The sequence below is a fragment of the Chelonia mydas genome, chromosome 1 (genome assembly GCF_015237465.2).
Source record: "Chelonia mydas isolate rCheMyd1 chromosome 1, rCheMyd1.pri.v2, whole genome shotgun sequence".
In the NCBI taxonomy this organism is placed as follows: domain Eukaryota; kingdom Metazoa; phylum Chordata; order Testudines; family Cheloniidae; genus Chelonia; species Chelonia mydas.
In genome coordinates this window covers 259,116,041-259,131,289 of record NC_057849.1, presented here as the reverse complement: position 1 = coordinate 259,131,289, position 15,249 = coordinate 259,116,041, and the positions used below count along the sequence as shown (strand labels likewise).

At 44.3% G+C, this 15,249-nt stretch overlaps 1 protein-coding gene across 6 annotated transcripts in view; it reads left to right on the top strand.

The window, feature by feature from the left end:
• The window catches only part of TCF20 (transcription factor 20), a 211,665-nt gene that overhangs the window by 94,418 nt on the left and 101,998 nt on the right, over positions 1 to 15,249 (top strand). For 3 of the 6 annotated variants that reach the window (XM_037883067.2, XM_037883055.2, XM_043544413.1), the window contains exon 1: positions 11,461 to 11,725. The exons of the other annotated variants lie outside the window; for them this stretch is intronic. The gene's annotated coding sequence lies outside the window, so the exon portion shown is untranslated. Of the gene's footprint in view, positions 1 to 11,460; positions 11,726 to 15,249 lie in introns of those variants that run through there. 6 annotated transcript variants of the gene reach the window in all.

Here is a 15,249-nt window from a genome sequence, read left to right as displayed (position 1 = left end):
AAAGAGCTTAAACCTTGTCCTCTCCTTTGGGTAGTGCAGGATTGTTCCCTCCCGTGTATTCCTCTGGGCGTTGTCCAGACCTGTTTCAAATGACTGAAGTCATGAGGCTTCCACCACTCTTTTGCTTTTCTATGAATTCCCTTCAGTATGCTGACAGACATTCCTCAATATTGTACCCAGGGGTTACCCCCATCCCGTATTGGAAAGCAGAGGATTCGATCCCTTTTCTAAGCAAAGGAAGGTTGCCAGGTGTCTTCTGCCACATTCATACACTGCTGTGAGGGAAGGAGGCAGGCTCTAGCTGGGCAGAAGATCTCAACAAGAGGCTAAAAGCATTTGAGGTAAGGGATTTTCCCTCTCTGAGGAGGGGAAGTAATCAGGGAGCACATGCAAGGATCTTTCTGAGAGCAAGAGAGAGCTCCGGGCAGAAGATGCCTGAATCCCCTGGAGAGCCTCCAGTGGCTGGTAAAGGGAAACTGAATAGATTTCCCCCCCCTTATTATGAGAGGCTCTCTTGCTGCGGCTGCCACCACCATCACCCATTTCCCCCCTCCCCCCCATCCCTTCAATCCTGAAGAAAAAGACTTTAGGCATGAAAAACCTCCTTTTCTCGAGATACAATGCTAGCTAATTCCTGAGGTTGTCACTACCTCTTTTCAGAAATGTTAGCAGAGCAAGACAGAACCTTGATCACCTCAATGAATGAATGAATTTTATCATAAAAGTTGTGAAGCAGAGCCATCATCTGGAAAGAGCAATCCCTCCCGCCGTTCTTTTTCCCTACTGGGGGACTGAATGGCTGCATCATGAGCTAGAATTCTGTCTTGTAAGCATCGTCCTTGGGGAATATGCCTCCTCATAAGAACGGCCATACTGGGTCAGACCAAAGGCCCATCTAGCCCAGTATCCTGTCTTCCAGCAGTGGCCAATGTCAGGTGCCCCAGAGGAAATGAATAGAACAGGTAATCACCAAGTGAATCCATTCCCTGTCACACATTCCCAGCCTCTGGCAAACAGAAGCTAGGGACACCATCCCTGCCCATCCTGGCTAATAGCCATTGATGGACCTATCCTCCATGAATTTATCTAGTTCTTTTTTCACCCAATTATAGTCTTGGCCTTCACAACATCCTCTGGCAAGAAGTTCCACAAGTTGACTGTGTGTTGTGTGAAAAAATACTTCCTTTTGTTTGTTTTAAACCTGCTGTCTATTAATTTCATTTGGTGACCCCTAATTCTTGAGTTATGGGAAGGAGTAAATAACACTTCCTTATTTACTGTCTCCACACCAGTTGTAATTTTGTAGCTCTCAATCATATTACCCCTTAGTAGTCTCTTGTCCAAGCTGAAAAGTCCCAATCTCCTTAATCTCTCCTCTTATGGAAGCCATTCCATACCCCTAATAATTTTTGTTGACCTTTTCTGAACCTTTTCCAATTCCAGTATAGCTTTTTTGAGATGGGACGACCACATCTGCATGCAGTATTCAAGATGTGGGCGTACCATGGATTTATATAGAGGCAATATGATATTTTCTGTCTTATTATCTATCCCTTTCCTAATGATTCCCAACATTCTATTAGCTTTTTTGACTGCTGCAGCACATTGAATGGATGTTTTCAGAGAACTATCCACAATGACTCCAAGATCTTTCTTGAGTGGTAACAGCTGATTTAGACCCCATCATTTTATACGTATAGTTGGGATTATGTTTTCCAATGTGCATTACTTTGCATTTATCAATGCTGAATTTCATCTGTCATTTTGTTACCCAGTCACCTAGTTTTGAGAGATCCTTTTGTAGCTCTTCGCACTCTGCCTGGGTCTTAACTATCTTGAGTAATCTTGTATCATCTGCAATTTTTGCCACCTTACGGTTTACCCCCTTTTCCAGATCATTTATGAATATGTTGAATAGGACTCGTCCCCATACAGACCCCTGGGGGACACCACTATTTACCTCTCTCCATTCTGAAAACTGATCATTTATTCCTACCCTTTGTTTCCTATCTTTTAACCAGTTACCAATCCATGAGAGGACCTTCCCTCTCACTCCATGACAGCTTACTTTGCTTAAGAGCCTTTAGTGAGGGACCTTGTCAAAGGCTTTCTGAAAATCTAAGTACACTGTATCCACTGGATCCCCCTTGTCCACATGCTTGTTAACCCTGTCAAAGAATTCTAGTAGATTGGTGAGGCATGATTTCCCTTTACTAAAACCATGTTGACTCTTCCCCAACAAATTATGTTCATCTATGTGTCTGACAGTTTTTTGTTCTTTACTATAGTTTCAACTAGTTTGCCCGGTACTGAAGTTAGGCTTACCTGCCTGTAATTGCCAGGATCGCCTCTGAAGCCCTTTTTAAAAATTGGCGTCACATTAGCTCAGGGGTGGCCAACCTGAACCTGAGAAGGAGCCAGAATTTACCAATGTACATTGCCAAAGAGCGACAGTAATATGTCAGCAGCCCCCCATCAGCTCGCCCTCCACTACCCTGGCTCCCAGCGCCTCCCAGCTACCGGCAGCCCCACCGATCAGCACCTCCCCCTCTCTCCCTGCATCTCCTGATCAGCTGTTTTGTGGCGTGTAGGAGGCTGGGGGGAGGGGGAGGAGCGAAGGCATGGCAGGCTCACAGGAGGGGGCGGGAAGGGGTGGACTGGGGGCAGGGCATGTGGCAGAGCCAAGGGTTGAGCAGTGAGCACCCCCTGCCACATTGGAAAGTTGGCACCTGTAACTCTAGCCGCGGAGTCGGTGCCTATCCAAGGAGCTGCATATTAACTTCTAAAGAGCCACATGTGGCTCCGGAGCCACAGGTTGGCCACCCGTGCATTAGCTGTCCTCCAGTCATTTGGTACAGAAGCTGATTTAAATGATAGGTTACAAACTACAGGTAGTAGTTCTGCGATTTCACATTTGAGTTCCTTCAGAACTCTTGGGTGAATACAGTCTGTTCCTGGTGACTTATTACTGTTTAGTTTATCAATTTGTTCCAAAACTTCCTTTAATGACACCTCAATCTGGGACAGTTCCTCAGATTTGTCACCTATATCATCCTTGAGGGATGATATATGCTTTCTCCCTACCCTGACCTGCACAAAGGTCAGGTCCGTATGTATATGTGTGTGTGTGTGTGTGTGTATCTATCTATCTATCTATCTAATGAGTGTGAGTACTGGGTTCAGGTCAGTGGTGCTGGTGGTTGTTCCTAGGACTGAATTTTTATTATTTCTGATCACTGGTCATTAAATCATTTCTGCTGCAGTGTTTTTTTTTATATCCTGGCAAGAATGGAATTCTGGACCTTAAACTTGGCTAAGACCTGTACAAACTCACTGAGGGCTTAATTTGAACTGTAGCACCTCCTTTTACTGGTGAAGATGCATGAGATGGAAAGACCCTCCGGGGCTCAACATTCAGAACCTTGACAAAGACAGCAGTACTGGCAATTTAAAACCAAACAAGAAACCCAACATTTTCCCTGTAGACAAAGTCTAATGGTTTCATAAACCTTGAAAGAAAAGTTAAATATTTGTCCCTCAGCTGTGACTACCTCTTCTCTCAAACTTTGCTGGGTCATTAGAGTCCCATGCACCTAGAAAAATGAGTTCCTATTTTCATCTCCAAGAGAAACAGTAATGGCCTATAGAAGCAAAGATTTATTATCTTAAAAATTAAGTTCAGTTAACTTAATTGGACTGTTTGTAGATCCTCTTGAACCTGGAAGTAGGAACTACCCAGGATGTTACTAACAGCCTGGGACTCTGATCTATGTGTAGGTAACGCTTCTAGGATAGTAGGTAATACTCATATTTTAAAATCAGGTCATTCTGATTACTGTTGCTCCATGTTCCTACTTCAGTTCCAGCACAATCTTAGAAGACTTTGTTGCTAAACTCTTAGAGTCAGGGATTAATGGTTTTTGAAAGTTGAGATTAGTGGCTTCAATACTGCATTGTTTCTAGCCCTTGCAGTTCTTGATATAGCAGATATTAAAATCAGTTGAATTTGAAGTTGTTGGATTTGCGGTTTCTTGTGAAGGGTGGGGGAAGATAAGGCATAAGGGAAATCAGAATATGATGATTTGGGGTGGGTGGGGGGGTCCAGTGTTTCATGAGTCACCAGAGCTATAAAATCCTCCTATATGTCATAACAAAACTGCAATTCATTGGTGTGTAGCATTAGTTTCTGTCCCTGGAGGTTCCTGAGATTTATTGTATATCTAAATAGTCCTTCAGACCAGGCATAAATACGGACCTCTTACCAGACAAGCCAAGAATACCTTCAGCATCCAACAGTCCTGGTCCAGTCCAATCCACCTTGCTTACCCTCCACCTCCTGCCACAAGCCTGTCTCAGATGCTTTGTAATGTACCTAAACTTCTGTAATTACATAGAAGTGGGGAGTCTGTTATATACTAAGAGATCAGTGACGTGGAGAACCAACCCTATACCTTCTAATAGAAAAAATACCCCCAAAGAAGTTTTTGATCATCTGATATTCAAAACAACTCTTGCATACATGTGGGAAGAAACCAGTGGGGGAATGGAAGTAGGAATCTAATCTGCACTGTCTCTAAAATTTCAGATCCTGTGTTATGGGGATTTAAAAATGGGGAGATCCTGTCAAGTCTGGAAATTCCCACTCCCCTGTGGGCGGAAAAACAACAACAAAGAAAACCCCTGTTAAAGGCAAACACATTTTAAAATCCCCTTCTATAAAACGTGTTCTGGCAAGGCAGAGTTGGTTTTCATAAGACTGTTTTAAGAGATGGGTGGTGGTTCTAATATTTTCTTCTTTTACTATTTTGATATGTTTAGTGATTCAGATAATGAGGATTTATTGATATAATGCTCTCTTCTGCCTCGCTGGAGAATGTCTTGCCAGTGAGCCATATATTTTGTATGGCTTAGTATTTTAAATTCACACACTTAAAACATCTTCATGGATATGGGATAATTTTTCCCTCAAGTTCAGCTCCTCTTCCTAGAGTCAGATTCCTTTGTCTGCGACATCAAAACCACTTCCACAGCAACCAAATTCTGATATTGCAAATGGAGGTTTCTGACAAGAAGTGAAGGGAATAAGCAGCAGAAGCTGAACAGATCTGAAGGGGGAAAAAATCTTATTTTCATATGCTAGTTCCTTGTAAAAGAGAGATGGGGTGAGAGGAGTATTGAAATATAAAGCAAGAGAAGCAGAATTCTCTTCTATATTTTCTATATTTCAGTTTTTGACTTTTTTTCCTCTCATGACACCCACATTCAGCCACTTGTGTCAGCTTCTCCTTACGTATGCCCCAGAATTCTTCACTCTGGCTGATTTGATATTGCAGCAATTGGACTGCAGGCCTCAGCACTGTGGCTTATGGAGGTGCCCCTGGTGTCTGAAGGAGAGCCATTTCCAAGTGGTGGACCAAGTCATGACCACCAGGTTGAGACTCTCTGCTCTACATAAAATATTTCCACGAAGAAGCTAGACTTTTTGACTAGTATCTTTTAGGGAGTCTAATGCCAGTGAATTAATGAGGGAGGAGCCCTCCAGGCTCTTACCACAGAGTCCTGAGAGAGATTGAATACTGCCCCTCCCACCAGTGGTCAGATGTAAGACTTTTTAGTTGAATCACTGTGAAGAGAGTAGAAGGAAGAAATGGGAATAGTGCTAGAAAATACTAATGAATGCAGCCATACTGATGTCTGTCTCACTTCAAGACAGACAAACTGCTGTTGCTTTGAATTTGCCTAAAGAATTAGCTGTCTCACAACTAGTGTTTCAGTCCACGGTAGAGTGGTCTATATGTGACTAATTTTGCCGGCCTCTTTTGTATTAATATCTAGTTTTTTCTCTGGTGCCCATCCCCATAGCATCTAAGTGCTATAGATAAAAGTTGTACCAGTGACATCGAGATTGTGTATGCTGCATAATATAGAGTGAAAGGGGAAATAATTTGATGGGATAAAGATGCTATTTTGGGGAGGGAATGCAGTGTATGTGCCTGGGAGAAATCTGTATGCTCTAGTCTCTGTGTGTAATAACGTCAGCCTGCCAGGTGCTGCCAGTTCAGCACTTTTCAGCGTCAAACTTTTTCTCTAAAAACTCCACCTCAAAGAATCTCACCAACCACCTTCAGAAATCCTCTCCCCCTTAAAAACACCTGTGTGGTCTGATGTCTTCCAGTCCACAGACAGAGGGAGTTGCTGAGAGTAGTTAGTGATATTTTTATAAAATGAATCCTTTAAGAGGCTGATTTTGATGCTGAATTGGCAGCATCTGGAAGCTGATGTACTCTAGGTACAGAAAAGGCCCGGGAAAGACAATATCCCCACCCTGTGCACCTCAGCCATGATCTGGCACAGCCACCTTTAAGGTACAAATGTGTTAAACACCATTGTTTCTATCCTTTTTCTCCCTATAGATGGATATCCATGACTTTTGCATGTGGTTGTGACACCCCCCCCAGCTCTTAATATATGTTACTGGAGTGTGGTCATGACTGAGTAACTTCTGACCCATGGCTAGATCAGAATTGGTGACCTCCATGTCTAAAGGAGACTATCTCATCTGCAGTTGTCAGTCCTCTCAGGGTCAGAGGGAATTTTCAAATCCCCATGAGAACTTGTGTCCTGTGAGAGACAGGAATGGGATTTGCAAGGTAAACCTGATACTGAAGTAGCAGATGGAACCTGTGAATACTAAAGTGACCAGTGCTATTTCCCCTGTGAACTTTGATGCAGGAGCAGGGAGAAATTTACTTGAGCTTTCAGTGACTACTTAAATGCCTTTACTTTTCCCAGGATTCTTTGAGTCTCCATGCTAAAGGGTTCAAATGTTAGCTGTCACGTTGCCTCTCATCCCACCCTCATTTATATACAAGTATTCTCAAACTGAGGCTTCCTGATGGGGATGAGGAAAAAGGAATGTATGGAGAAAGAGGCAGGTTTTGGAGGGTAATAAATGGAGGGAACGGGAGATGCCATTGTGTGTCTATAGTTGAGATTGTGTAGACATTTGCACTAAAAGCAGGGACTTAGGTCTTTCTTACGTATGAATAATATAGTATATCCTCTCTATGTACAGCACTTATTGTTGGAGTTCAGAATGAATTTTCTGAGAATTTACAAGCAAATCTGTTGATTAGTTTGTTATATTAATTTTAAGATGGCCCCTTAAGAATTTCTTTTTGGCTATACCTAACAAATCTCTCTCTCTTTTTTTTTTTTTTTTAACTTTTAAAAGTGACTCGCTCCAAGTATAGATGGTTACTTATGGCCTTGATCCTGCAGTTAGATCTGCACAGGTGTAGGGTTTCAGCCACATGGATCTGATTACAGGATTGGGGCCTAAGTGTCTTAATGGGTTTAATTTTTAATTAGTTCTATTAGCCATAATTATTTCTATGTTGAAATTATTGTAGTCAAATGGTTGTCATTCAGTGGATTCTGCAGAATCTAAGATTTCTTTCCTCTAAAGAAGAAGAATTGTAGCCCTCAGTTGTGAAGAAAAACTTTATACACATCAATCAAATGTAAATTGATGCATGGTTGTCTTCCTGAGTGTTCAGGCAACCTAAAATAATATCACTGGGGAGTGAACTGCCCCATTCAGCTCAATAGGATAGTTAACTCTGAAACCTAAAGATCACCATTTAGAAGTCAATGTTGTTAACTTACTTGCTGATTATTTTAGCAGAAACAACCTGCTCATATGATAAATGAGGCTTTAACACTTGTTATGAAATCTCTCATGGATGAGCAGCATAGTGTAAGTAGTTCTTGGACTTAGCATACCACGTCTAAAACTCAAAAGTACTTGCCATATCACCTTGGTAGCTTTAATTAGCATAATTACAACGGATACTTATTCTAATACTTTACTATAAACCAACCTAGTTATCACCAGTTGTACATACACTATGTCACCAGTTCTCAAACTATGGTACATCATCCCCAAATTTACTAAGCACATACTCTTTTTAAGCACAAAATGAATTTTATAAGCACAAAATGAATTTTATAAGAATAAGTAAATGTGTTGATTAGTTTGAGTTGCAAACGTTTAAAAATTACTCCTCCTTGTTTCTTTTGACGCATCTGGTAATGGCCATTGCTGGAGAGAGGAATTTCCATATGGAATCAGACCAGTGGTCCCCTAGTGCAGTATCATATGTTCCTAATTATTTTTTTCAGTCTAACTTTTTTTGCATCTTTAACAAAGAAATTCCTGATTTTTTAGAAGATGACTCTTATAGATTGTTTATATGTTTGTAAATCAAAAATATGCACACCATACTTACATTAATTTTTACAAGAAATCAGCCTAAATAGAAAGTTATCTTAAACATCATGGCCTATAAATAGCTTTGTATTTTATGTATTTTAATATCTATACAAAAAAAGCTATCCTCCACTCTAAACTCTCAATCCATTAATAGCCCTCCCTCAAGATAACAGCCCTTATCATGGTCTTCCATCTCCAACAGCTTTTTAGCATCCTCTGAAGGCCAACAAGATTTGGGCTATATCATACCAGGGAAAGGTAGGTTCCAAAGTGGAGGGTTCCTCATGGTGAACATACTGCCAGAAGCTGTATCACAGGAACTCCAGCTTGAGCACCTCAACTAACCACCCTTGTGGCAGTATCACTGGGAGAGAGGCATTTCTCATGGCATTTTTTTGCAAACCATTCAGGGGTTTATAGGTGAAGTCATTAAACTGTATCTAGAAACGAATAGGTAACTAATGCAGATCAGAGCACTGGTGTAATGTGCTTTTGGAGAGATTCTGCTTCATAAGATGGCTCCTGCCTTCTGAACAAACTGCAGTTTCCAGGTAGTTCATGTAGAGAGCATTGCAGCAATTTAATCTGAGGGAGATAAGGCATCATAGATCACAGCAGAAGGTTTGCATCAGAAAGGAACAGTTGCATGCTCCTGACAAGTCAAAGATTGTGGGAGGAGACACCTTACCAGAAACTTTTGCTATATGATTAGGCATGGGAGAATAGATTTTTATTTTTTATATAATTTTGATGGATAATATCAGTTTGTTTTTAAGCATTTCTTATTATTTTTTTCCCCTATTTAAATTTTCACTGTTGCAGGAAATTTTGGGGGCGGGAGGCAGACAATTTTTAATGACAGTACATGTTGAGATTCAAAAAGTTAAAGATTTATAACTGTTAAATCACAAATTGTCAACATCACATGTCAAAACATACAAAGTAAATATCCTTAAATCCAACTCCAATAAGTTCTCAAGCTGCATTTTTCTTACTTCGCCTGCCTGGAAAAAATATTTCCATTAATAATAAAAATTTACATAAGTTTGTGTATGTGTACAGTTAAATTGACTTTGACCAATAAAAATCTAATTCTTCCTACCATTTAAATGACATAGTGGTCTGTGTCAGCTGTGGATTCAGTAACACCCCCCAAATTGCTAAATTGAGTGACAAATGGTAGGCACTTATAATCAATAAAGTGGGGTAGATATATTTTCTGGTTGCCTCCCCCAATCTATTGCCACAACTTCAGTCTTACTTAGACTGCACTTCAGCCTGTCGCATCTAGGCCCCAGTCTCACTTATAATCACTTTTGACAGAGAATGCATTGTACAGTGTAATTTTGAAATTTTTACTGGCTGAGCTATAAGCAAGGGTCTACTTCCAGAGTAAGGCCTATAACAAGGGATGAGGGTCTTCTGAGCAGGGCTTGGGGAAACTTAACTGAAACCATCGTATTTGCTCTGTAAAACTCCTTCTAGAGAGATTTAAATGATCGAGTTTTCTCTGCTGAGTACTTAAAGATTTTCTGCCTGACAGTATCCTGCATTTTCACATGAAAAGCTATGAGTGGCAGATGGAGGAAGCTAGAGTGTCTCAAAGCTTCCTTCACTGACATGCAAATTCTAAATGGAGAAGATGATTATCTGACAGGCTTTGCATCCGTGCTTCCCAGCTGGCCCTTCCACCAAGCTCCATGTTTCAGTCCCCTACACTAGTATGCTAATTTTTTGTACACTAGGAAATACCCACACAAAACCTTGAACTTACTGCTCAAGGTGGGGAAGTGCACTTAATCACCCTTAAATTAAAGATTTGTATGGGATATTACAAGAGCATTTAAAAATTGTTTATTTCAAATTGTTTCTGAAAATAGTATAGCACTTGTGAAAATGAAGAGCTGATACTACAGGCTGAAGTCATATATAAAGCAGATAGGCTTTATGTAAGTTTTCCCCCTTCGCTTTCAGGTCTGGTGGCGTACATTAGATCTGAATTACACCCTTCCTGCTGCTTCCTGGGCTCTCTACAGCTCTACTACTGTACTGCAGTGTTGCTCTGCAGTACCTTGCTCGTTAAAAGAGCACTGTACTTTCGGCCAAAATTTAAGGGTTAATGTATAATGCCCTCACTAGAAAATGTTATTGACCACTTTTGATTCCAATGAAAATGCACAGAAGTGAGCAGTCCAGCTTTCATGTTCCAGCTGAGTGAGGTACAAAAAGTGACCAAACAGCATCGATTATATTCTAAAGTAACTCAGAAAAATCAGAGCTTTAAAAATTCCGTAGTAATGTCACCTTAGCACAACTTACAAATGGAAAATTGGAGTTATTTTTGTCAGGTAAAGGGGCAGCAGCAGCAACATAGCTGAAGGGCCTAGACCTGGGCCCAGCCCAGCCTTACTGCATCCCCTTTTCATTGGGGGTTAGCGCTGGGAGCGGTGCTTAAGATAGACTTTGCAGCAACCTCCAGTCCTGAGCGTTACTGCGGACCTGTAAAGCAGGCCAGAACCAGTAAACGCTGCTTAAAAGGTCACTCTCACATGGTGCCCCAGCCTGTGCCCGGCCGCGGGAGCCCTGAGCGTTAGCAAAGGGGCAGAGCCTTGGGAAGGCAGGGACGGGGGAACTGCTTGCAGGGCGCTGAAATGGGACGGTCCGGGCTTGCTCCTAGCCCTGATTTCTCTGTGCGCGGGGCAGCTGCAGAGCCTTGCCCGGCACACCCCGCTTCCCTCAGGAGCTCCCAGCGATTGGCGCCGCTGCTGCTACCGCCGGGCCACGTGGGTCTCGTTCTCTACCGAGCCACCTGCCCCCACCCAGGGCAGGGCTGGAGCCCGGGCTGGGCTGGGCTGCGCGTCCACTGGGGGCCGCTGCCCGTCCATTGGGGGCCGCTGCCCGTAGCGTGAAAAGCACCAGCCGCCTCTGCCCCGGGGGGCACCGGGTGGTGGTGGTGGTGGGGAAGCTGGAGAGAGGAGCCTGGCGCCGAGCTGCGCTACAGCCGCCGTTTGCTGGAGCCCCTCACCCGCGGGGAAGTGGCACCAGCTGCCCCGAGCCAGCGGTGCGCCCGCCGGGTACTGGGTGACGCGGCCCCTTTAACAAGCGCGTGGGGGGGAAGGAGGTGGTTGCAGCCCCCACGCCCAGCACACACCTCGAGAGCGCGCGCGCACGCACGCACGCGCCGCCCTCCTCCTTGCCTCCTTGCCCGGGACCTGCCGCCGCCTCGCGCTGCTCCCGCTGGCGCGCGCTGTTCCACCACCTCCCCATTGGCTGGGCGGGGTCAGCTGACCCTGTGTTATTTCCTGTGTGTGAGGGGAGAATGGAGCGAGAAACCCCCGAACCGCCGCCGCCGCGGAGCCCCCCCCGGCCTGGAGCGGGGCCCCGCCGCCCGCGCCACTGAGAGACCCCGCCCCGCGCTCCCCCCTCCGCGCGGGGGAGGGAGGGTCGCAGGTAACGGATCCCCTAGTTGCTCCGAGGGGACCCTGCCCCGGGGGTGGGGGAGGGGGCGTGTGCGCGTGGGAGGGCGGTGGCGGGGCCCGGGGGGGGATGATTCACAGCGTGCGGCCCAGTGGCTGTTAGTAGGGCCCGCCCCGCTCCCCTTGGCTGACGATAAAAACCCGGTTACAAACAGGGGTGCCCAGGGACTCGGATTCGGGGCGGGTGACGAAGTAGGAGGGGGTAGGTTGAGGCGGGATGGGAGGAGATAGGAAGGTTCTTCTGGTCTCACCCTCTTCAGATTTAGTAGAATAGATTCTTCGCTCAAAAGAGAAAATTGAAGTGTCCCACACCTCTTTACCTTCTGACCCCCCAATAATGATTTGTTTTAAGACCAGTGAAGTTTGAAGTGGGGGTGAATGTGGTGTTGTGCTAGGGGGTGTGTGTGTTAATGATTAAAAAAGAGAGAGAGATGCACACTATATGCAAAGCAGAGGAGATGGGGTGATTGTATTATGAATACATTAAGCATGTAGTTAGCAGCACCTTGTTGCCTTCTGGATGGGCAATCTAGAACCGATCACTCACAAGGTCTCATCAAAACAATGGGACTGGGCTTCTCTGAGGAATGAAGAGCATACTTCCTGAGTGTGTTGTGTTGATGCCTCTCCTTTTAGCTACCAGTTTTATTTACAGTGGTGCACCCGCCGGGTTCTGCGTGGTGTGGCCCCTTTAAACAAGCGCGTGGTGGGGAAGGAGGTGGCTGCAGCCCCCATGCCCAGCACACACCTTCTGTGATCTCTTGTCACAGAAAGTGCCTTATTCTCTACCCACCATGGGAAAGAGAAAGTTATAATGTATTAAATATGCAAGAGATAAGATAGGTGAAGATATCTTTTATTGGACCAACTTTGTTAGTGGAAGTTACGAGGTTTTGAGCTACACCAAGCTCTTTCTCAGGTGTGGGGAAGATCTGCTTTCTTTCCCAGACCTTAAGAAGTCCTTTGTGTAGCTCAAAACCATGTAGCTTCCATCAACAAAGTTGGTCCAATAAAAGATATTTCATGACCAACCAACATTGTCTTTTTCATATCCTGGGACCAACGTTGCTACAACACTGCAAACATTAACTGTGCAAGTTAGGTAGGTAGATTGTATTGGGATTCTGTTATTAAAAGGGTGGGGTGTGAATCAACAAGTGATCCATTGTGGCAGAGTCAGGGGAAACTTTTCATCCAGGCAGCTTTCCCCCATGCCTTCCTGGTTGTTCTCCATCCTTTTCCATACTCAGTACAACACTGGTGTCATGCCATGTTTGAGTGTAAATTGGCCCACAGGCACTGGCTTCCTTCTGGGGGGAGGGATAGCTCAGTGGTTTGAGTATTGGCTTGCTAAACCCAGGGTTGTGAGTTCAATCCTTGAGGGGGCCATTTAGGGATCTGGGGCAAAAATTGGGGATTGGTCCTGCTTTGAGCAGGGGGTTGGACTAGATGACCTCCTGAGGTCCCTTCCAACCCTGATATTCTATGATTCCTATAGGCCCCGGGGGATGCTTAACCCCCTGCTCTGCCACAGGCTCAGCCCCCTTCCCTCAAGCTCCCACCCTGCCGCTTCCCAGCCCTGCTCAGTCCCTCCCCCAAGCACACCCTGTCCCTCTCCTCCCCCTCCCTTCCAGTGCCTCCTGCATGCTGCGGAACAGCTGTTCTGAAACATGCAGGAGGCACTGGAAGGGAGGGGGAGGAGTTGATCAGTGGGGCTGGTGGGAGGCTCTAGCGGGGATCTTCGCTGCCTGTCGGTGCTAAGCACCCTGTAACTTTTTTTTTTCTGTGGGTGCTCCAGGGCTGGAGCACCCACGGAGTCAGTGCCTATGAACTGGCCTTATCTTTAGTCCTCAACATGACAACCCTTCCAGTATGATGGGGGGGGGGGGGGGGGCCGTTTGACTGGGCCACACCCTTGCACTTTTTCTGATGTGTCGTTACTTGTTCTTTTATTTAAAAAGAGGTTGGGGGGCTTAGAGATTTGGGAATGGTATGCTCATATCCTTAGCAATTGAAACATGTTACAATCTGCTGACTCATCAGTGGATAACTGTAATGAATTATTTCAGAGTAGCAGCCAGGTTAGTCTGTATCTGCAAAAAGAAAAGGAGGACTTGTGGCACCTTAAAGACTCAACAAGTGAAAAATTTGGTAGTCTCTAAGGTGCCACAAGTCCTCCTTTTCTTTTTGTAATGAATTAGTGGTTCTTAGTACATTTCGTAGTGGGCAGGTGCCCACACCACAGTTAGATCTTTTGGCCAGTCTCAGTCAAGACTGAGTGGGATAATGGAGGCTGAACTCCTTTCAAGTTCGGGTTCTGATGCATTAGCTGGTCCTTGTGTGAGAGAAGCTGTTTTCTTTTGGGGACTTTCAATATGGCACCTTTCACCATCACAGGTTTTTAGGGCTTTTTTTAAAGAGTGGTTTTGAATTTTTCCTTTTATTAAAAAGCTTATTGCACCTACCTTTTTTTTGGTTGAAGAGTTTTCTGAACCCTGCACCTTAAATGGGTTTTCATATTTTTCTAACACAACTTGGATTATATGTATCTGTGTTTTTGTCTGCTGTATCTTCTCAGTAAGGTCCCTTGACGTAATAAAAGAGGGGCAGTGACAGCCCTGTTGCTCTGTAGAAGCGACTGTGATGGGAAGAGGGTGTTTGGCTGGCAGGCTAGTCATATATTCCTTGATTGATAAACTTTTGTTAATGGTCTGAGGAAAGCAGAATAGCATTCGACCATTTCAGTAAACTCCAGGCCTTCAGAAAATGGATCACTTGTTTACCCATGGCAGTGATTTGCAAATCTGATGTTACTTCTGAATAGTATTATGATACCATCACTTAGATCAGAGTGTGTGACTCGCAGCTGTATAATCCCAGTAGGTGAGGATGACGTTTGGGTGCCAGCACTCTTCCACGTGATCTTGGAGAATCTGGTAGCCTTGTGTACCTGCTGTACTCTGACTCAGGTATCTGTGAGAAACCTTTGGATATTCTGACAAGTTAGGTTCTTCCCAACTGCCTGCTTATACATCCTGATAGTGCCCCATTGCATTTATTTCTCTGGTAGAAAAAGTTAAGTCTCTGTTTGACAAAATGTAAATTTGGACTTTGATCTTTAAATCAGGTTCCAGGGGCTTTAGGAATGGTGGGACCTTTGTTTGTGCTAAAACCTGCACTTAAATGAACCTTTATGGTCCCTTGGCAGATTATAAAGGAAAGTCCCCAAAGCGAAGAGACCAATCCCCTGCAATGGAGCATCTGAAGAGAGATTCTTTTTAAGATGACCTAAAAACCAGAAAAATAATTAGGTTTGTGCTTTTCTTGGTGCTTTGATACGTAAAGAAAGCCTGCAGGGTGTTTGTAAGCAGGGTTTAAAATAAATTTTAGCTAAGGATTATTAGTAATGTCAAGTTTTACCTCTGATGGCGTACTCATTGGCGGTCTTATGTGTGTGGGGAGCTGTCTCAGCCCTTCATTGGCTAGGTGAAGATGTCC